Source organism: Salvelinus namaycush, chromosome 6, assembly GCF_016432855.1.
Source record: "Salvelinus namaycush isolate Seneca chromosome 6, SaNama_1.0, whole genome shotgun sequence".
Taxonomy (NCBI): Eukaryota; Metazoa; Chordata; class Actinopteri; order Salmoniformes; family Salmonidae; genus Salvelinus; species Salvelinus namaycush.
In genome coordinates this window covers 49,447,639-49,469,640 of record NC_052312.1, presented here as the reverse complement: position 1 = coordinate 49,469,640, position 22,002 = coordinate 49,447,639, and positions in this window count along the sequence as shown.

Here is a 22,002-nt window from a genome sequence, read left to right as displayed (position 1 = left end):
ACACTGGTGATGGACAGGCACAGAGGAATGGTGAAACACTGATGATGGACAGACACAGAGGAATGGTGAAACACTGGTGATGGACAGACAGAGGAATGGTGAAACACTGGTGATGGACAAACACAGAGGAATGGTGAAACACTGGTGATGGACAGACAGAGGAATGGTGAAACACTGGTGATGGACAGACAGAGGAATGGTGAAACACTGGTGATGGACAGACACAGAGGAATGGTGAAACACTGGTGATGGACAGACAGAGGAATGGTGAAACACTGGTGATGGACAGACACATAGGAATAGTGAAACACTGGTGATGGACAGACACAGAGGAACGGTGAAACACTGGTGATGGACAGACAGAGGAATGGTGAAACACTGGTGATGGACAGACAGAGGAATGGTGAAACACTGGTAATGGACAGACAGAGGAATGGTGAAACACTGGTGATGGACAGACACAGAGGAATGGTGAAACACTGGTGCTGGACAGACACAGAGGAATGGTGAAACACTGGTGATGGACAGACAGAGGAATGGTGAAACACTGGTGATGGACAGACACAGAGGAATGGTGAAACACTGGTGATGGACAGACAGAGGAATGGTGAAACACTGGTGATGGACAGACACAGAGGAATGGTGAAACACTGGTGATGGACAGACAGAGGAATGGTGAAACACTGGTGATGGACAGACAGAGGAATGGTGAAACACTGGTGATGGACAGACACAGAGGAATGGTGAAACACTGATGATGGACAGACAGAGGAATGGTGAAACACTGGTGATGGACAGACAGAGGAATGGTGAAACACTGGTGATGGACAGACACAGAGGAATGGTGAAACACTGGTGATGGACAGACACAGAGGAATGGTGAAACACTGGTGATGGACAGACACAGAGGAATGGTGAAACACTGGTGATGGACAGACACAGAGGAATGGTGAAACACTGGTGATGGACAGACAGAGGAATGGTGAAACACTGGTGATGGACAGACACAGAGGAATGGTGAAACACTGGTGATGGACAGACACAGAGGAATGGTGAAACACTGATGATGGACAGACAGAGGAATGGTGAAACACTGGTGATAGACAGACACAGAGGAATGGTGAAACACTGGTGATGGACAGACAGGGGAATGGTGAAACACTGGTGATGGACAGACACAGAGGAATGGTGAAACACTGGTAATGGACAGACAGAGGAATGGTGAAACACTGGTGATGGACAGACACACAGGAATGGTGAAACACTGGTGATGGACAGACAGAGGAACGGTGAAACACTGGTGATGGACAGACACAGAGGAATGGTGAAACACTGGTGATGGACAGACACAGAGGAATGGTGAAACACTGGTGATGGACACACAGAGGAATGGTGAAATACTGGTGATGGACAGACACAGAGGAATGGTGAAACACTGGTGATGGACAGACACAGAGGAATGGTGAAACACTGGTGATGGACAGACACAGAGGAATGGTGAAACACTGGTGATGGACAGACACAGAGGAATGGTGAAACACTGGTGATGGACAGACACAGAGGAATGGTGAAACACTGGTGATGGACAGACACAGAGGAATGGTGAAACACTGGTGATGGACAGATACAGAGGAATGGTGAAACACTGGTGATGGACAGACACAGAGGAATGGTGAAACACTGGTGATGGACAGACACAGAGGAATGGTGAAACACTGGTGATGGACAGACACAGAGGAATGGTGAAACACTGGTGATGGACAGACACAGAGGAATGGTGAAACACTGGTGATGGACACACAGAGGAATGGTGAAACACTGGTGATGGACAGACACAGAGGAATGGTGAAACACTGGTGATGGACAGACAGAGGAATGGTGAAACACTGGTGATGGACAGACACAGAGGAATGGTGAAACACTGGTGATGGACAGACACAGAGGAATGGTGAAACACTGGTGATGGACAGACACAGAGGAATGGTGAAACACTGGTGATGGACAGACACAGAGGAATGGTGAAACACTGGTGATGGACAGACAGAGGAATGGTGAAACACTGGTGATGGACAGACACAGAGGAATGGTGAAACACTGGTGATGGACAGACACAGAGGAATGGTGAAACACTGGTGATGGACAGACAGAGGAATGGTGAAACACTGGTGATGGACAGACAGAGGAATGGTGAAACACTGGTGATGGACAGACACAGAGGAATGGTGAAACACTGGTGATGGACAGACACAGAGGAATGGTGAAACACTGGTGATGGACAGACAGAGGAATGGTGAAACACTGGGCTAGATCGAGTTTCAGAGAGCAGTCGACTCATTAAGGAGTCCTTTGATCATAAAACATGGCATGCAAGCTGATCAAGCAATAAAGTGTTATTAACTTAACTTACTATCAATGTGTGTGTGTGTGTGTGTGTGTGTGTGTGTGTGTGTGTGTGTGTGTGTGTGTGTGTGTGTGTGTGTGTGTGTGTGTGTGTGTGTGTGTGTGTGTGTGTGTGTGTGTGTGTGTGTGTGTGTGTGTGTGTGTTACGGTGACACAGTGCCAATAACGTTACCCAGTGGTGTGACCCAACCAAAGGGCTGTCAGTGAGTAGAGGAGGATGTGGTCAGTGCAATAGTCATATTCCAAGAAACAGTGGGACTTTGTGGTTGATTACATTAGAAAGCAGTTAACAGGCTATCATCCGGACAGGAATACAATGTGATGACGTTAACTGAGGCTGAACTTATGTGGGTGGAACGTTGTTCCAGCGGGGTGTGTTGCTGCACCAAGCTCTCACAGTCACATGTCAAAATTAGACGTCCATCCATGATTCTCAAACCTTCTCAAAGTTATTCCAAACGTCAAGTGTTTAAGGTTAAGATTAGGCATTTACTCAGAATGTTTAATGTTAGGGTTAAGTTGAGGCATTAAAAGGAAAGATCCACCCAAAACCACTCATTCCTATAATTTACAGTGTCAAATAACACTAATATGTGAGAATAATATGCGGTAAAATCACCTAAACAAACTGCACTATCAATTTAGTCGATAATCTCACCATGTTCAACCTGCAGATCAATGTGCTTCACAGTGGAGTCTGACATTCACAACGGCACCATGCAACCTGGACTGAAGAGGCAGACAAGTAGGAGAAATGAGTTAGACCACTGGGCCTCCCGGGTGGCGCAGTGGTCTAGGGCACTGCATCGCAGTGCTAGCTGCGCCACCAGAGTCTCTGGGTTCGCGCCCAGGCTGGGCTGGGTTCGCGCCCAGGCTCTGTCACAGCCGGCCGCAACCGGGAGGTCCGTGGGGCGACGCACAATTGGCATAGCGTCGTCCGGGTTAGGGAGGGTTTGGCCGGTAGGGATATCCTTGTCTCAGTATGTAATAAAATGTATGCACTCTACTGTAAGTCGCTCTGGATAAGAGCGTCTGCTAAATGACTAAAAAAACAAAACAAAAAATGTTAAATTACACATTTCTCAAGGTAGGAATATTGCAAAAATATGATCAATGGCTCATTCGAGAGAAGACAACGTCCCGCGTTATGACATGGGCCAGTATTGAAATTTGACATGTATGATAGACGTTTTTTGCAATCTAAAAGTCTTATTCCTATGAACTTCCAGTACAGAGCAGCTTTATCACGGTGCTACGTTGATTGAACAGCAATGGCTCAGATACACATGAAAACATGAAAAGGGGAATCGATAGAACATCGCTCAGAGATGCACAAAAACAATATAACATTCAAAATGGGTGAATCTGTACTATAACTCCGAATTCTTAAGGTTAGGCATTAACTCCGAATGGTTAAGGTAAGGGTTAAGGTTTGGGATAGGCTTAAAACAAAAATATCAAAAACAACTTGTTATCACTGGATTCAAACATGCAACCTTTTGGACCAGAGGCAGATGCTTACACCCATGCGCCATCCCCGTCCACAACGACCTCGCAAAACCAAAACCTACTTGAAGGTAGCAGCGCTCACTGTTGCCCCTAGTGGCTGGTTTCCACATCATCTCCCAACATCCTCAGACATGGAAGAACGTCAAATACTGACTTGTATCACGGGTGACCTGGCTGGTGTTACTGGGTAGAGAGGAACATTGTTCCAGTGGGGTGTGTTAGGGTTACTGGACCATCATGGAGAAACAGGAGATGACAGGAACAGTAAAGAGCTCTGGTGTCACTGGGAGAGGAAGGTACAACTTGATACAGGGTGATACTGCATGACATTGCATAGACACACACAAATACACTAACATGTGCGAGCAATATAGTAATATATAATGATAAAAGTATACACACACACAGAATAATTGTACACACAGACACACACATACACTCTCCCTCTCTCTCTCTCACACACACACACACACACACACACACACACACACACACACACACACACACACACACACACACACACACACACACACACACACACACACACACACACACACACACACACACACACACACACACACACACACACACACACACACACACACACATTAGACACGGCGGTGCCTTAGTAGTAGGCCAAGCCCCTGGACCCGCCACACCCCTTAGTGTCCACCATCTGCCCTGGTCCCAGTGATAAGCGTGAGAGTGTCTCTCTCCAATGTTGACTTTCCTTTTCCCTCCCATGATAACACCCCTCTCTATCACTGACCTCACCCCGTCCTCCCCCTCCATTCCACAAGACAGACAGACACAGCACGGACGGCTGCCCAGGTTTACCTTCTGTCCCACCAGACTAGACTGCATTCCAAAGGGCACACTGGTCCTAACATTGGTCCTAACTAACACCAAGGCGGTGGCCCGTTCCTGTAGGTTCATGCTCTACAACATTCGCAGAGTACGACCCTGCCTCACACAGGAAGCGGCGCAGGTCCTAATCCAGGCACTTGTCATCTCCCGTCTGGATTACTGCAACTCGCTGTTGGCTGGGCTCCCTGCCTGTGCCATTAAACCCCTACAACTCATCCAGAACGCCGCAGCCCGTCTGGTGTTCAACCTTCCCAAGTTCTCTCACGTCACCCCGCTCCTCCGCTCTCTCCACTGGCTTCCAGTTGAAGCTCGCATCCGCTACAAGACCATGGTGCTTGCCTACGGAGCTGTGAGGGGAACGGCACCTCCATACCTTCAGGCTCTGATCAGGCCCTACACCCAAACAAGGGCACTGCGTTCATCCACCTCTGGCCTGCTCGCCTCCCTACCTCTGAGGAAGTACAGTTCCCGCTCAGCCCAGTCAAAACTGTTCGCTGCTCTGGCACCCCAATGGTGGAACAAACTCCCTCACGACGCCAGGACAGCGGAGTCAATCACCACCTTCCGGAGACACCTGAAACCCCACCTCTTTAAGGAATACCTAGGATAGGATAAAGTAATCCTTCTAACCCCCCTCCCCCCCCCCCCTTAAAAGATTTAGATGCACTATTGTAAAGTGGCTGTTCCACTGGATATCATAAGGTGAATGCACCAATTTGTAAGTCGCTCTGGATAAGAGCGTCTGCTAAATGACTTAAATGTAATGTAATGGTCCCTACGGGCCCTGGTCAAAATGCAGTTATGTCGTCTCATGGACACTGGAACATTTGAGTCACAAGCTTATTTGATTTGATGGTGTTCCTTTATAATTTTTTACTAAAGTGAATTATAGATTTGTACTATGCTTCATCTGACTGTGATATAATGATTTCTTACTGGTATAGATCTTTTTGTACATTACCGGATCCCCCTATGTAAGATACATCGACTGAATTAAAATGGTCTTTCGCTCCGAAAAGAAAGAGCTGTGATGGCCTCGGGCGTGTAGAGAATCCTATCTAAGATTTATCAAGCTGCACTCATGTGACATATCAAACTGAGAATTGATATCAGACCTTGTCTTTGCCCCCAGGTCATTTCCTCAAAGTACTCAGCAGACGCTTCTCTCAGATATGCTTTTTCTCTCTCGTCCACGCAAAGGTTGCGTCCCAAATGGCACCCTTTTCCTTATTTAGTGCACTACTTTTGACCAGGATGGTCAAAAAAACGTAGGTAACGTAGTGCACTATATAGGGAACAGGGTGCCATTTGGGACGCAGCAAAGACGAGCCCCCATCCACAAAGCAAACACGTACTCCTGGTTAACATGATAGCCACAGACAGCTGCAGGACAAATACAATCTACACAAGCACACACAAGCACACACAAGCACACACACACACACGCACGCACGCACGCACGCACGCACGCACGCACGCACGCACGCACGCACGCACGCACGCACGCACGCACGCACGCACGCACCACAACCTCTAATATTTACAGAGCAAATGACCAGAGGCTGGTAGGCCATGAGTGAGGGTTCAAATTAAAGTCTCAATTTCCAAATTACCAGGTCAGCGGGTAGGAAGTGGATCTTATAGATGTGGCGGCCATGTTTTTGTTCTCTAATGCAATTGGGAGAGCTGACATGCGCCCCGCTAATCAGAGGACGTCACATGTTCCCTACTCTTCCTGTACATGTTAAAGCACTTCAGAGAAAGGGTTGGTCTGTGTCCTGGGGGATGGCACACTGTCAAAGCTGGAGTGGATGAGACTGGTTAACAGCCGAGAGAGACAGACCGAGAGAGAGACAGAGAGACCGAGAGAGAGACAGAGAGAGAGACCGAGAGAGAGACCGAGAGAGAGACAGAGAGAGAGACAGAGAGAGACAGAGAGAGACAGAGACGCAGAGAGAGAGAGAGAGAGACAGAGACGCAGAGAGAGAGAGGGAGAGAGAAACAGAGACAGAGACAGGCCATGTGCAGCTCATCTGATTGACCCTACCTCCCCCGGCAGAGCAAAGGTCACGTTCATTAGGAACTAAATGGGAGGAATAGTTTAAAATGGAAGAGCATTGTCCAATAAGAATTTCTATTTCCATTTTCGTTTGACAAATGCTTTTGCTCTGTTTGCATTGCATTCAAGACCTATGTTTTTGAATTTGAGCAGCACGAATCGGTGGCGTAGTCTCCAGTTTAGTAACAAACCACTCCACCCAAAAAGAGCCCTTCTAAGGATCTTTGGATAGCGAGTAAATGGAAAACACATTAATAAATCTAAAATTAAATGACAGTACCACTAATGTTTGAAGACAGGCTTTTCCAACAGTGTGGAAGATATGGACTTTATGTAGATAAAACATGCGCTTATTATGCCTCATTCATTTCTATGTATCTCTCCCTCCCAGCTTCTCTCCTTCCCTCTCTCTCTCTCTCCCTCCCTCCCAGCCTCTCTCCCTCCCTCTCAGCCTCTCTCCCTCCCTCTCTCCCTCCCTCCCAGCCTCTCTCCTTCTTTCTCTCTCTCTCTCACTCCCTCCTTCCCTCTCTCCCTCCCTCCCAGCCTCCCTCCTTCCCTCTCAGCCTCCCTCCTTCCCTCTCTCCCTCCCTCCCAGCCTTTCTCCTTCCCTCTCTCTCTCCCTCCCTCCCAGCCTCCCTCCTTCCCTCTCTCTCTCCCTCCCTCCCTCCCAGCCTCGCTCCTTCCCTCTCTCTCTCTCTCCCTCCCTCCCTCCCAGCCTCTCTCCCTCCCTCTCAGCCTCCCTCCTTCCCTCCCAGCCTCCCTACTTCCCTCTCCCTCCCAGCCTCCCTACTACCCTCTCTCTCTCTCCCTCCCTGCCAGCCTCCCTACTTTTCAATCTCTCTCCCTCTCTCCCTCCCAGCCTTCCTACTTCCCTCGCTCTCTCTCTCCCTCCCAACCTCCCTCCTTCCCTCTCTCTCTCCCTCCCAGCCTCCTTACTGCCCCCTCCCTCTCCCCCTCTTTCCCTCTTCCAAGCCTCCCTCCAGCCTCCAACCTTCCCTCTCTCCCTCCCAGCCTCCCTCCTTCCCTCTCTCCCTCCCTCCCAGCCTCCAACCTTCCCTCTCTCCCTCCCTCCCAGCCTTCCTCCTTCCCTCTCTCTCTCCCTCTCTCCCTCCCTCCCAGCCTTCCTCCTTCCCTATCGCTCTCCCTCTCTCCCTCCCTCCCAGCCTCCCTCCTTCCCTCTCCCCCTCCCTCCACATGGGTATTCTCTCCCTCCAGGAGAAACTCCAGCCACCCTGTGTGCTGCTGCCTGACAGCGCTCTGTCAAATCTAGCCCTGTCTTCTTTCTCTTAGTTTCCATAGAAACGCCCGGTCGTGGAAAAGTACAAGTGAACGGATAGCATGAAAAGAGCAGTACGAAGAAGATAAACACGGGCAACAATAGTTCGTTCGGGGCTGTCAGTTCGGGGCTGTTAGTTCGGGGCACGCCGCGATGTGAGATCTGCCAAAAACGGCAGGTGGAGGAAGGTTCTGGGGTGGTTTCACTTTACAGTGAAATGTTGTTGCGCTTTCGGACAGACTATAACCAATGGATTATTTTCAACCTTCCAGATTCAATGATATTTTATTTAACATGGAGTACAGCTATGAAATGACATTGTCAGTTACAGTGGGGCAAAAAAGTATTTAGTCAGCCACCAATTGTGCAAGTTCTCCCACTTAAAAAGATGAGAGAGGCCTGTAATTTTCATCATAGGTACACTTCAACTATGACAGACAAAATGAGAAAAAAAATCCAGAAAATCACATTGTAGGATTTTTAATGAATTTATTTTCAAATTATGGTGGAAAATAAGTATTTGGTCAATAACAAAAGTTTATCTCAATACTTTGTTATATACCCTTTGTTGGCAATGACAGAGGTCAAACGTTTTCTGTAAGTCTTCACAAGGTTTTCACACACTGTTGCTGGTGTTTTGGCCCATTCCTCCATGCAGATCTCCTCTAGAGCAGTGATGTTTTGGGGCTGTTGCTGGGCAACACGGACTTTCAACTCCCTCCAAAGATTTTCTATGGGGTTGAGATCTGGAGACTGGCTAGGCCACTCCAGGACCTTGAAATGCTTCTTACGAAGCCACTCCTTCGTTGCCCGGGCGGTGTGTTTGGGATCATTGTCATGCTGAAAGACCCAGCCACATTTCATCTTCAATGCCCTTGCTGATGGAAGGAGGTTTTCACTCAAAATCTCACGATACATGGCCCCATTCATTCTTTCCTTTACATGGATCAGTCGTCCTGGTCCCTTTGCAGAAAAACAGCCCCAAAGCATGATGTTTCCACCCCCATGCTTCACAGTAGGTATGGTGTTCTTTGGATGCAACTCAGCATTCTTTGTCCTCCAAACACGACGAGTTGAGTTTTTACCAAAAAGTTCTATTTTGGTTTCATCTGACCATAAGACATTCTCCCAATCTTCTTCTGGATCATCCAAATGCTCTCTAGCAAACTTCAGACGGGCCTGGACATGTACTGGCTTAAGCAGGGGGACACGTCTGGCACTGCAGGATTTGAGTCCCTGGCGGCGTAGTGTGTTACTGATGGTAGGCTTTGTTACTTTGGTCCCAGCTCTCTGCAGGTCATTCACTAGGTCCCCCCGTGTGGTTCTGGGATTTTTGCTCACCGTTCTTGTGATCATTTTGACCCCACGGGGTGAGATCTTGCGTGGAGCCCCAGATCGAGGGAGATTATCAGTGGTCTTGTATGTCTTCCATTTCCTAATAATTGCTCCCACAGTTGATTTCTTCAAACCAAGCTGCTTACCTATTGCAGATTCAGTCTTCCCAGCCTGGTGCAGGTCTACAATTTTGTTTCTGGTGTCCTTTGACAGCTCTTTGGTCTTGGCCATAGTGGAGTTTGGAGTGTGACTGTTTGAGGTTGTGGACAGGTGTCTTTTATACTGATAACAAGTTCAAACAGGTGCCATTAATACAGGTAACGAGTGGAGGACAGAGGAGCCTCTTAAAGAAGAAGTTACAGGTCTGTGAGAGCCAGAAATCTTGCTTGTTTGTAGGTGACCAAATACTTATTTTCCACCATAATTTGCAAATAAATTCATTAAAAATCCTACAATGTGATTTTCTGGATTTTTTTTCTCATTTTGTCTGTCATAGTTGAAGTGTACCTATGATGAAAATTACAGGCCTCTCTCATCTTTTTAAGTGGGAGAACTTGCACAATTGGTGGCTGACTAAATACTTTTTTGCCCCACTGTATGTCAGGGTTTTGTCTCATTCTTCATCTCAAAGACTTGGGAAAGACGGCTAAAAAAACAGTCCATGAGTTTACGATGTTACTATATGACTGTATTTAGGGCATCTTCAGAAGTCGGGAGGCACTAGGGACATAATCATTAATAATGAATTGCAAGGCCCTATTTCAAAGCGTCCTGGAGAATTCTGATCAGACATTCACAGTGTTTCTCCACCGCTGCCCAACTCTGAGGGATACAGGAGGCTGAATGGAGCACCGAGCGGTGGAGAGATACCTCTCTGTGATTAACTGGTTTGGTCTGGCCCTCAGCGGCCCTCTGGAGCTCTGCTCGCAAATCTTCGGTGGTGCCTTGCTTGAGTGGCCGTGGCGGCAGGTGACGAAAAGCACTGTGAGGTGTGTGAGGGGCTGTGTACGTGCTCCCTGGTCTCTCTGCGAGAGAGAGAGAGAGAGAGAGAGAGAGAGAGAGAGAGAGAGAGAGAGAGAGAGAGAGACATACAGAGGCACATAGGGAGACTAAACGCTCCCACCCAGAGACATGGTGACAATGAGAGGATCTCTCTCTCTTCCTCTCTCTTCCTCTCTCTCACTCTCTCTCACTCTCACTCACTCTCACTCTGGCATATCCCTCTCTCCCTATTCTCTTCTTTACTTTCTCTCCCTCTTGTTTGCTCACCCCCACTCATCCCAAAGCGTCATCTCTCCATCTCTTTCCTTCTATCTCTCTCCCCCTCTCCCTCCTCCTCCCTCTCTCTGTGTCCCCAACCGGCAGGCTCACTCTGGGTATCACATGGGCAGCCATCAGCACTCTGAAGTGCCCCACACATTTTCCCAAAGCGATGTGAATGAGATCATTGTCCTTCACCCCAATGCTGCAAGCGGAACAAGACAGGAGGGGATGGGAGGGGTTGAGAGAAGAAGACATGAGGGGATGGGAGGGGTTGAGAGAAGAAGACAGGAGGGGATGGGAGGGGTTGAGAGAAAAAGACAGGAGGGGATGGGAGGGGTTGAGAGAAGAAGACAGGAGGGGATGGGAGGGGTTGAGAGAAGAAGACAGGAGGGGATGGGAGGGGTTGAGAGAAGAAGACAGGAGGGGATGGGAGGGGTTAAGAGAAGAAGACAGGAGGGGATGGGAGAGGTTGAGAGAAGAAGACAGGAGGGGATGGGAGAGGTTGAGAGAAGAAGACAGGAGGGTATGGGAGGGGTTGAGAGAAGAAGACAGGAGGGGATGGGAGGGGTTGAGAGAAGAAGACAGGAGGGGATGGGAGGGGTTGAGAGAAGAAGACAGGATGGGATGGGAGGGGTTGAGAGAAGAAGACAGGAGGGGATGGGAGGGGTTGAGAGAAGAAGACAGGAGGGGATGGGAGGGGTTGAGAGAAGAATAGAACAGAGAGGAGGAGAGGAGATGAGTGAAAATAGGGAGTAGAAGACAAGGGAGAGGAGAAGGGGAGGACAGAGGGAAAGAGACGATAGGAAGGAAGGGATCGACAAAGAAGAGAGGAGAAGGGAGGGAGGAAGAAGAGAGGAAGGGAGGGCACTACCCTGTTCACTACCTCCTGGCCATTGTTTAGAGCCCTGCTAATAGCAGACTGGATGTATCTCTATGAGGGAGGCTTGTGTGGCACTCTGCTCTGTGAGGGAGGCTTGGCCTCCGTCCCAAATGGCACCCTATTCTCCCTATCTAGTGCATTACATAGGGAATAGGGTGCCAGTTTGTACAGCTGGTCCTCATGATAAGGTTTGGTGGTGGAGGCTGGAGCCGTGGCCCCTCATTAACAATGAGCAGTCCTATAATCTCCCAGGATTCAGACTGCCACTGCTGTTACGGGGGGACAAATACTCTTCCCTTGTCCCTTTGATGAGGTTTCACCCCACCTCCCCCCACTTCCTCCAGGCCTAAATACAGTAGGGGGGAGGCGGACACATGTAACCATGTTGAGACTTTGAAACTCTGCTACATGGACAGATAACTGTAGCAATGTGTGTTTGAGAGGCAGACTGACGAGGACAACTAGAGAGAAACAAGGACAACTAGAGAAAAACAAGGACAACTAGAGAAAAACAAGGACAACTAGAGAGAAACAAGGACAACTAGAGAAAAACAAGGACAACTAGAGAGAAACAAGGACAACTAGAGAGAAACAAGGACAACTAGAGAAAACCAAGGACAACTAGAGAAAAACAAGGACAACTAGAGAGAAACAAGGACAACTAGAGAAAAACAAGGACAACTAGAGAGAAACAAGGACAACTAGAGAAAACCAAGGACAACTAGAGAAAACCAAGGACAACTAGAGAAAACCAAGGACAACTACAGAAAAACAAGGACAACTAGAGAAAAACAAGGACAACTAGAGAAAAACAAGGACAACTAGAGAAAAACAAGGACAACTAGAGAAAAACAAGGACAACTAGAGAAAAACAAGGACAACTAGAGAAAAACAAGGACAACTAGAGAAAAACAAGGACAACTAGAGAAAAGCAAGGACAACTAGAGAAAAACAAGACAACTAGAGAAAAACAAGACAACTAGAGAAAAACAAGACAACTAGAGAAAAGCAAGGACAACTAGAGAGAAAAACAAGGACAACTAGAGAGAAAAACAAGGACAACTAGAGAGAAACAAGGACAACTAGAGAAAAACAAGGACAACTAGAGAAAAACAAGGACAACTAGAGAAAAACAAGGACAACTAGAGAGAAAAACAAGGACAACTAGAGAGAAACAAGGACAACTAGAGAAAAACAAGGACAACTAGAGAGAAACAAGGACAACTAGAGAAAAACAAGGACAACTAGAGAAAAACAAGGACAACTAGAGAAAAACAAGGACAACTAGAGAAAAACAAGGACAACTAGAGAAAACCAAGGACAACTAGAGAAAACCAAGGACAACTAGAGAAAACCAAGGACAACTAGAGAAAACCAAGGACAACTAGAGAAAAACAAGGACAACTACAGAAAAACAAGGACAACTAGAGAAAAACAAGGACAACTAGAGAAAAACAAGGACAACTAGAGAAAAACAAGGACAACTAGAGAAAAACAAGGACAACTAGAGAGAAAAACAAGGACAACTAGAGAAAAACAAGGACAACTAGAGAAAAACAAGGACAACTAGAGAAAAACAAGGACAACTAGAGAAAAACAAGGACAACTACAGAGAAACAAGGACAACTAGAGAAAAACAAGGACAACTACAGAAAAACAAGGACAACTAGAGAGAAACAAGGACAACTAGAGAAAAACAAGGACAACTAGAGAGAAAAACAAGGACAACTAGAGAGAAACAAGGACAACTAGAGAAAACCAAGGACAACTAGAGAAAAACAAGACAACTAGAGAAAAACAAGGACAACTAGAGAAACACAAGGACAACTAGAGAAACACAAGGACAACTAGAGAAAAACAAGGACAACTAGAGAAAAACAAGGACAACTAGAGAGAAAAACAAGGACAACTAGAGAGAAACAAGGACAACTAGAGAGAAACAAGGACAACTAGAGAAAAACAAGGACAACTAGAGAAAAACAAGGACAACTAGAGAAAAACAAGGACAACTAGAGAGAAACAAGGACAACTAGAGAAAAACAAGGACAACTAGAGAAAAACAAGGACAACTAGAGAGAAACAAGGACAACTAGAGAAAAACAAGGACAACTAGAGAAAACCAAGGACAACTAGAGAAAAACAAGGACAACTAGAGAAAAACAAGGACAACTAGAGAAAAACAAGGACAACTAGAGAGAGAAACAAGGACAACTAGAGAGAAACAAGGACAACTAGAGAAAAACAAGGACAACTAGAGAAAAACAAGGACAACTAGAGAAAAACAAGGACAACTAGAGAAAAACAAGGACAACTACAGAAAAACAAGGACAACTAGAGAAAAACAAGGACAACTAGAGAAAAACAAGGACAACTAGAGAAAAACAAGGACAACTACAGAAAAACAAGGACAACTACAGAAAAACAAGGACAACTAGAGAAAAACAAGGACAACTAGAGAAAAACAAGGACAACTAGAGAAAAACAAGGACAACTAGAGAGAAAAACAAGGACAACTAGAGAAAAACAAGGACAACTAGAGAAAAACAAGGACAACTAGAGAAAAACAAGGACAACTAGAGAAAAACAAGGACAACTACAGAGAAACAAGGACAACTAGAGAAAAACAAGGACAACTACAGAAAAACAAGGACAACTAGAGAGAAACAAGGACAACTAGAGAAAAACAAGGACAACTAGAGAGAAAAACAAGGACAACTAGAGAGAAACAAGGACAACTAGAGAAAACCAAGGACAACTAGAGAAAAACAAGACAACTAGAGAAAAACAAGGACAACTAGAGAAACACAAGGACAACTAGAGAAACACAAGGACAACTAGAGAAAAACAAGGACAACTAGAGAAAAACAAGGACAACTAGAGAGAAAAACAAGGACAACTAGAGAGAAACAAGGACAACTAGAGAGAAACAAGGACAACTAGAGAAAAACAAGGACAACTAGAGAAAAACAAGGACAACTAGAGAAAAACAAGGACAACTAGAGAGAAACAAGGACAACTAGAGAAAAACAAGGACAACTAGAGAAAAACAAGGACAACTAGAGAGAAACAAGGACAACTAGAGAAAAACAAGGACAACTAGAGAAAACCAAGGACAACTAGAGAAAAACAAGGACAACTAGAGAAAAACAAGGACAACTAGAGAAAAACAAGGACAACTAGAGAGAGAAACAAGGACAACTAGAGAGAAACAAGGACAACTAGAGAAAAACAAGGACAACTAGAGAAAAACAAGGACAACTAGAGAAAAACAAGGACAACTAGAGAAAAACAAGGACAACTACAGAAAAACAAGGACAACTAGAGAAAAACAAGGACAACTAGAGAAAAACAAGGACAACTAGAGAAAAACAAGGACAACTAGAGAAAACCAAGGACAACTAGAGAAAAACAAGGACAACTAGAGAAAAACAAGGACAACTACAGAAAAACAAGGACAACTAGAGAAAAACAAGGACAACTAGAGAAAAACAAGGACAACTACAGAAAAACAAGGACAACTAGAGAGAAACAAGGACAACTAGAGAAAAACAAGAACAACTAGAGAGAAACAAGGACAACTAGAGAAAAACAAGGACAACTAGAGAAAAACAAGGACAACTAGAGAGAAACAAGGACAACTAGAGAAAAACAAGGACAACTAGAGAAAAACAAGGACAACTAGAGAAAAACAAGGACAACTAGAGAAAAACAAGGACAACTAGAGAAAAACAAGGACAACTAGAGAGATAAACAAACACTTGTGTGTGAACACTGTTTAAACTCCTCTGAAATGTTTTACACAATGAAAGTGATAAAACAAATACTGTGAACACTGTTTAAACTCCTCTGAAATGTTTTATACAATGAAAGTGGTACAAAAAATGTTTTATGCAAAATGCTAGTTCTCCCTGTCAGAGAGAGGAATGGGCAGATGGGCAAATCATAGGCAGAAAACTGCCACCTGGAAAATACACTGACAGGAACTGTAGCTGTTCTCAACATGCAGTGTGTTTTCAACAAACCTCCTGCATCCCAAATGGCAACCTATCTCCTACATTTGGGACTTAATCCGGCTGCTGCTCCACTAGCTGGCACAGACACAAAGTCATAAAATCTCATTTTAAAACTTTTATTTTTATTTATTTTATTTAACCTTTATTTAACTAGGCAAGTCAGTTAAGAACAAATTCTTATTTACAATGACGGCCTAACCTCAACCTAACCCTGACCTTAATCACACCGGTAACCCTAATGCCTAACCCTAACCTTAAATTAACACCAAAAAGCAAATTTTTGTTTTCATTCATTTTTACAATATAGTCAATTTTGACATTGCAGCTGTCCTCTCCAAGGGGAAATCGCTCAGTTCTGCCTTCAGGACAAGACTCAACCTGCATTCACGCTAGGCTAGCTACTAGCATCCACGCTGGGCTAGCTACGATCAACATTATCTCCCACCCTATCACATACAGAGCCATGTCAAACATGGCTAGCGCCGCTAACCTTCTGTGCTGAGCCTCCGTTTATGACAAGCCTTCTGTGCTGTGCCTCCGTTTATGACAAGCCTTCATTGTTCCCAAATGAGAGCTTATCAGATGACCGACAAAAAAGCCACATGACTCCTGTTGATTTCTGGTTTCTCTGAGACGGGCTTTGAGCTTGTGTCAATGTTTCTTACTGTTAGCGACTTAGCACGCTAAATAACATTAGTACTATACATCCTCCTAATGGCATGCATTAGCAACAATCACATGGCGCTTTTAAGTCCCAGAACAAACCAATATCCACCCATAAATAAAACAGTAATAACACTTCCTGGTATTTTTCACGAATGAAGCAGACAACAACAAAGCAAGAGGGACCAGAAAGCCTTGCCTCAGGCTGTCCTCTGTCCACTAAGTGTTTACCCTGAATACAGGACACAGTGTCATTGGGAGGGACGTATTACTCATTCCGCTATCATACACTCATAATGTATCTGTATACATTGACAAACCACAGAATTACTGTTGCATCCGCTCCTGTGCTGAGTCATAGCAGCATAATGTTTATTGACTGTTCATTCAAATTCCTGTCCTGTGGCTCAAAAGTTCTAACACTGATTAGGGACGATTATCTTGGGAGTATGCAAAAGGCAAAAGCGATTATGCAGGAAAAGCAGGACAGATTTAGCAGCAATGGGGTAGGATTACTTCCCAGCAAATACAGTATGTGGTATTGTTCAAGGTCGAAGTTCATATATTGTCGCTGAATGTTATGAACCGTAGTTACTAATCACAATACATGCACTGACTGTACCGGAGGTTGGTTTCGTAGTCAACACAGCCAAGCTACACCATAGGAGGTTGATGGCACCTTATTGGGGAGGATGGGCTCGTGGTAATGGCTGAAGCGGAATCCCCTATGTGCCAGTTTACAACTGTCTCCCCTACCTGACCACCTATCCTCATTTCTGATCTGTCTAATAAAACCAGAAATATATATGCATACTGATAGATAGGGTTGCAAAATTCTGGTAAATTCCCCGACATTTCCAGGTTTTCCAGAAATCCTGGTTGGAGGATTTCCTTCTTATTTCCTCAAGGACAGGTCATTTTTCTCTCAAAACCAGAGGCTGAGAGAAGTGGAGGGGTATTTCCCAAGATGTTTAGGCCTACAGAGATGGGAGAGTCAATCATCTGAGAATATGTTGATGTGGAGAACCAGTCAAGCCTGGCCTGACTGCTGTCAGCACTGTCAGTAGCAACACTATGAGTTACAGCAGCTATCTCATAGCTATCTCCCCCAGTCCAATTACAGTAGCTATATCATAGCTATCTCTCCACGTCCACAGCCTCATTATAAGCTTGCCAGGAGGCAGAACTCAGACTGACGTCAGGAGGTAGCCTACAGGAGACAGAACTCAGACTGACGTCAGGAGGTAGCCTATAGGAGACAGAACTCAGACTGACGTCAGGAGGTAGCCTATAGGAGACAGAACTCAGACTGACGTCAGAAGGTAGCCTATAGGAGACAGAACTCAGACTGACGTCAGGAGGTAGCCTATAGCAGACAGAACTCAGACTGACGTCAGGAGGTAGCCTACAGGAGACAGAACTCAGGCTGACGTCAGGAGGTAGCCTATAGGAGACAGAACTCAGACTGATGTCAGGAGGTAGCCTATAGGAGACAGAACTCAGGCTGACGTCAGGCTTACTAGCCCAGTGTTAAACAATTCCTCAGGGACCCGCACATAGAATTAGATATAGAACACTATGACTTATAGGATCTCTCTGTGTAACGGTTCTGTAACGACAGACGCTGGGAGACGAGAAGCAAGTACAGGGTGTGGATTTAATAATAAATAGACATGAAACAAAACAAGAACAGCATCTGGACAGGAGAAACATAACATCAATACTGACTCGGGAATAAAACTGAGGAAGTGACAGATATAGGGGAGGTAAATGACGTCCAGGTGAGTCCCATAATTAAGCGCGGGTGCACGTAACGGTGGTGGCAGCTGTGTGTAATGATGAGTGAACTGGTGACCTCGAGCACCGGAGAGGGGGGGGGGGGCGGGAGCAGATGTGACACTCTGGGCACATAGCAGATACAAATCTCTGCTCTTTTCCATTTCTGGCCCATCTGATTCAGCTCAACAAGGATTTCAGGATTAGTTGCCTAGGTGAATCAAATGTGCTGAATCTGGAAAAAAGAAAGAAAGTGGAATGTATTGAGAAGCTCTGTTTACTAATATCCTATGTTGGTAGAACAGGAATAATGCTAAATTCCTGTAACATTCCCACATTTCCCAGGTTTTCGGGAAAACCCCCATTGGAGGATTCTGGATTTCCTCCTGATTACAGGAATATTCCAACTGGGTTTTCTGGAAAACCTGGGAATTTGGGGAAAGTTAATAGAATCAACCAGAGGGAACCCTCTGTCTGTCTATGATGTTGATGATGTGTTTCCATCATACCAAAAGACGCAACAATGAAGCATTGAGGTGCAAAACACATGAGAGGTTTTTTGAAAGGCAGTCGTGAATAAACAATCTAATTCATGCAGTTCCTGCTTCCACCACAGACACAAGTTTTCAAAACAAAGTGCACAAATTTCCATAAACACGCCATTGAGAGGACACAGTCATTACTCGGTCAGTGGGTGTGCTTGATAGATGTGATTTTACCACATGAATTCACAGGTGCGCTGGATTACTCTGCCGCCCCTCGCAGGTTTTCAAGCGGTTTATTAAAGCCCTCCGAAGGCTTAAATGTCAAGGATAATTTAATTGGGTATACATCCAAAATTGCACCCTATTCCCTATGTAGTACACTACTTTTGACCCTATGGGTCCTGGTCAAAAGTAGTGCACTAATAATGCTAAATTCCTGTATTTTTTCATTAGTGACACAACCTGGGTAAGTTTAGTGTCTTTAATTACAGTGTGACTCTCCCGGCTTTAGGATGGAACAACTATTTATAATTAAAGTTTTCAAATGTCAGCCGTGCCGAGTTATGGGGTTTGTCCCAAATGGCACCCTATTCCCTATGTAGTGCACTACTTTTGAACAGGGCCCATAGGGCTCTGGTCAAAAGCAGTGCACTATATAGGGAATAGGGTTCCATTTGGGATGCTGCATTGGATTTCCTTTATGTTTTAATTATCATTAATGTCTATTGACGAACCCATGCGTCAAGCTAAGCAACATAATAAAAAATCCACAGCAAAATCCGTCAGTTTAAGCTAGAAATATTTTGCATGAGCTGCGTCTCAATCCACTATGTCGGCCTTTCGCATCTACGGTGGAAAGTGGCCGAGCTACAGCGATGTTTGTCAGACCATGAGACATCCCGAAAATCGGTCTTCTCACAAAAATGTCTGCAGCGTCCAAACAGCCTACAAACTAATATGACCACTCTATGGAAAGAGGAAACTGTCAAACATGATGGTGTTCTCCGTTTTGCTCTGCAACCCCCACAAGTGTCACAGGACTCGTCTGAATGTAACTCATACAAATTCATGGAAATATGGAGGTAGTTTTGTGGCAACAAAAATAAGGGGTGAAATATGTGTCCCCCAAAAATATTTCCAGAGCTTTCTTATATCTCCTAGATAAAGGACAGACACTTCAAAACATTATTCCTCATGATTTATTTTTGGACTGTCTTTTTTGCTGTTTATGAATATGTTATTCAATGCGTTTCTATGGGCTATAGTAGTAAAGGCCAAATTCAATATTTTATTAAATCATTTAAAAATGTTTTTTTCTTATACCTAAAGGGGTCGTAAAATTCAACAATCAAATAGCTAGAGTGGCGCAGTGGTCTTAGGCACTGCATCGCAGTGCTAGCTGTGCCACTAGAGATTCTGGGTCCGAGTCCAGGCTCTGTCGCAGCCGGCCACAGCCGGGAGACCCGTGGGCGACGTTTGGCCGGCAGGGATGTCCTTATCCCATCACGCACTAGCGACTCCAATGGCGGACCCGGCACAGTGCACGCTGACACGGTGTACAGTGTTTCCTCCGACACATTGGTGCAGCTGGCTTCCGGGTTAAGTGGGTATTGTGTCAAGAAGCAGTGTGGCTTGGTTGTGTTTCGGAGGACGCACAGCTCTCGACCTTCGCCTCTCCTGAGTCCATACGGGAGTTGCAGCAATGAGACAAGACTGTAACTACCAATTTGGATACCACAAAATTGGGGGTCAAAAAAATAGAACATTTTTTTAAATAAAAATCAAATAGCTAAATGATCCATAGTATGACCATCATAAAACAACTCCATATGTCAGCATAGTAACCCCTCCCCCAACAGCTTAGACCCCTAGAGGTTAAAATCCCACCCCAAAACTATTATTCAATTGTTGACACAGTACCAAAATGTGTTGCTTGTCAGTAATCAGGTTTTCAAGGTATGTAACCTTCAAAATATAGAAATCCTCCCTGTATGATGCATTTAGCATCATATGATGCTTCGTTTCACATCATATAATGCAAAATGCATCGTACAGGGATGATTTCTGTATTTTGAATGTTACATCTTGAAAACTTGATTGCTGACAAGCAACACATTTTGAGACTAAATCAACAATGGAATAATGAAAAAAATACCAAAAGATTGTTTTTGGGGTGGAGTTTTCCTTTAACGGGGAACAGTCAGCAGTTTGAATCCAGAAGTGACACAATCTATATTCCACTGTGTTGTGAGCCCTTTGAGTCCCTTTTTCCTTGAATGCAAATCCCAGCTAAAACGTTAGTTGCCAAAGCACTCAACACATCACTGCATCATTTCCATCACAATTTGCCTTTGTGTTTCTCATTTGCTTGTTTTTAACGGATATATGGATGACAGGACAAGATAATTACAGTGTAACGACAGCAAAAGAGGAAGTGTTTGGTTCAAAGACAGTGATCACGCCCCAAATGGCACCCTATTCCTTACACATCGCACTACTGTTGACTAGAGTCATATGGACCCCGGGCAAAAGCAGCACACTGTATAGGGAATAGGGTGGCATTTGGGATGCAAGCAGGATCAGAGATAGGTTTGTTGGAAGCGCACTCCCAGGTGCCACTGCCCTATCACTGACCTTGTGAGGGAAGTGAGGAGGAGGCTAAGTTTACTTTGGCAGGCGAACTGAGCCACCCTACCTCTGTAATCAGAAGCAGACAGAATCCGCCAACTGCCTCCGTGTGTGTGTGTGTGTGTGTGTGTATGTGTGTGCACTTCTCCTGATAAACCCTTATTTGTCCCCGCTTTGCTGAATCACCACTTTCCTACTTGCTGACAACAATGGAAATTTGAGGAGGAAAAAAATCAAACATTGTCAGGTTTTCCTATGCGACCGTGGCTGTTGGTCTCCACAACAGCCTGGAGAGAGCACACGAATATGCAACCGCCACACATACACTACATTTACACTATATATACACAAAAGTATGTGGACACCCCTTCAAATTAGTGGATTCGGCTATTTCAGCCACACCGTTGCTGACAGGTGTATACAATATCCATAGACAAGCATTGGCCGTAGAATGGCCTTACTGAAGAGCTCAGTGACTTTCAACGTGGCACCGTCATAGGACGCCACCTTTCCAACAAGTCAAATCGTCAAATTTCTGCCCTGATAGAGCTGCGCCGGTCAACTGTAAGTGCTGTTGTGAATTGGAAACGTCAAGGAGCAACAACAGCTCAACCGCAAAGTGGTAGGCCACACAAGTTCACAGAACGAGACCACCGAGTTCTGAAGGGCGTAGCGTGTAAAAATCGTCTGTCCTCAGTTGCAACACTCACTACCGATTTCCAAAATGCCTCTGTAAGCAACGACAGCACAATAACTGTTCTTTGGGAGAAGGAATAATGGTCTGGGGCTGTTTTTCATGGTTCGGGCTCGGCCCCTTAGTTCCAGTGAAGGGAAATCTTACCGCTACA